Source organism: Chelonia mydas, chromosome 1, assembly GCF_015237465.2.
Source record: "Chelonia mydas isolate rCheMyd1 chromosome 1, rCheMyd1.pri.v2, whole genome shotgun sequence".
Lineage (NCBI taxonomy): Eukaryota > Metazoa > Chordata > Testudines > Cheloniidae > Chelonia > Chelonia mydas.
In genome coordinates this window covers 195,229,416-195,231,996 of record NC_057849.1, presented here as the reverse complement: position 1 = coordinate 195,231,996, position 2,581 = coordinate 195,229,416, and positions in this window count along the sequence as shown.

Sequence of the window (2,581 nt, the reverse complement as noted above, 5' to 3'; positions counted from 1 at the left end):
TAAAGGCATGATCATAAGACAGAGTTGAAAACAAAAGACAAGGGCCGGGGACCAAATAAACAAACAGGTACAATACAGGACCCAAGTGAGGAAGCGAAATTGTTGTCTGTACTCTGTAGTGTTTGAGAGTGAGGGCATTGGCTCTACGCTGACTCCAGGCGAAGAGTGCCACCCACTGATCACAAGCAATGCTGCCAGTGGCATCCCAACCGCACAGAACAAGACACTCGAAAAGCCCTGTTAGCTCATCCATTTGCACAGCCACACGCAGCCTGGCCCAGTGCTGTGGTTGGCAAAAGAGCTGCCTTCTATTCTTAGCACTGCTCCAGAGCTGCCGTGCGAGTGAGGCGAGTCACTTCCTCTCTGCGCCTTGGTTTCCCTCTTACTTTTGATCATTTTCTCTACGCAGGCTGTAAGCTCGTTAAGGTGCGGGCTCTTTTACTTTATGATTGAACACTGCCTTGCACAAGGGGCCCTGATATTGGTTGAGGCTTCTAGGTGCTACTGGAATATGACTAATAATCTTCAGCCAGCCCATTGCCTTGGGAGCTAATGCAGGATTGTTCCCTACAATTATTAGTGTTTAGCCCCATTTAAATGTAAAATTTCCAAGAGACTGGACTGCTACCATGTATTCCACACCTAAATACATGTAATTGTCTAGAAATCTTCCCTGGTATTAAGAACATAAGAACTTCCATATTGGGTCAGACCCAGTCATATCTAGCCCAGCATCCTGTCTCTGACAGTGGCCAGTACCAGAGCTTCAGGGGCAATATACAGTGTGATGCTGGCAGACCAGGTGCCAGCTCATGGCAAGGCCCATAGGTCCCAACTGAACGCTGATGAATGCATAGCTGGAAACCAGTCTGGCGCACATGTGTGTTAGTATAGTTAACATTTATGACAATGTGTTTAGTGTTTAGACTTATGAAATGCTTGTCAGATGCTGTATGCATTCATCTCACAAAGGCTTGACACACATTATGAGATTACATCAAGTGTTTACTCTGAAACTGCAACCCACACCCCTAATCAGGAGAGACGCATTACTAAGTGTGAAATACTAGTTTTCCACAAGAGGTGTCATTTCCTGCCCAACAAAAGAAGGCCTATAGACACCAGACAAGCCGTTGTGGAACATCAGTGACCAAAAGACTTTGGTGATTGTTCCCCCCATCACCCATGAAAAGGAGAGGTTTCCAGCTGGACCCATCCAATCAGCTTGAACTCTGGGGGAAATTAATAAAAATCCCTGATGAGAAGGAACTATATCTCTCTACTCATTCTATTGTACAGGCATGTTCAGCCTAAATTTTCCCTAACTTAATTTCATCACAGTCTTCCCAGTTATAGCCTCATGTACCGCATTACGGCTACTGCTACACTTGGAGTTAGGGGTGTGATTCCCAGCTCGCACTGACACACTCACGCTAGCTCTCATCAAGCTCATGTGCTACAATTAGCCGTGTAACCACGGTAACATGGGCGGCGGCAAGCAGTGGCACGGGATCGCTGCCCCGAGTATGTACCCAGGGGATCCAGGCAGGTTTGCATGCGAGCCACCACGCATCGCTGCCCATGCTACCACACCCACGCTCTTATTTTTAACATGCTAGCTCAATGAGGTCTAGCACAAGTCTGTCCCCTCAGGAAGAGAATCATACCCAGAGCTCCTAGTGTAGACATAGTAGCAATAATTCCTTTCCCTTCAAGTATCTGAATGGGATTAGCACAGGAAGACTGTTGTCACGTCCCTCCTTAGCTGTCATTTATCCAGGCGCACACAGTTAGCTCTTGTAATCATTCCTCTTAAATCAAACCTTCCATCCTCCTGATTACTTTTCTTGCTCTCCTCTGAACTCCTTCCAGTTTGTCAATAGCTTTCTGGTCACGTGATGCCCAGAACAGAATGCAATATTCCTTCATTAGCATTCTAAGAGTGGCCTAGCCAGATGAATAGCTCTGTCATAGCTTCCTGCCAGCTCACCGTGTTGAAACACCTTTTAAAAACACCATCAGATTAAATCATATTAATACGGTTCCTCTCATAGTGTCACAGCAGGGGGAGGACGCAGGCACCTGAAGGCATCAGTTGCTAGTGATATTGGAACTTTCTACAGGTGCTGAAAAGAGCTGGAGCACTTCCAGCATCTCACTAGGTAGAATTCTGCCCACGGAGCATGGGTATCGTGGTGTCATCATGCCTCATTCAGACACGCCTCTTCTGCAGCTGCATAGCTCCATAGCAGAGTTAACCAGTTTTAAATATTCACCACTACTGTGGGGTGCCATCTGTCTCTCATGGAGCTGAACAGCAAATGTGCGGGCATTCCTTCCCTTCCTGGCACTTCACCGTGAGAGCAGAATGGCTTTCCATCAAGCAATAATGAGTGGAGACTGGAGAATGGCTGGCCAGCAATTAGCTTCATAAGCCATTTCGCTGGTTGGGGAGGGTATGAATACGCAGAGATGGAAAATCAACCACTGATTATGGTTAAGACATTTCTATTATGGCAGCTCCCAAAGGTCCCGGTCATGATTGTGGTTGCATTGTGCTAGGCGATGTACAAACACAGAT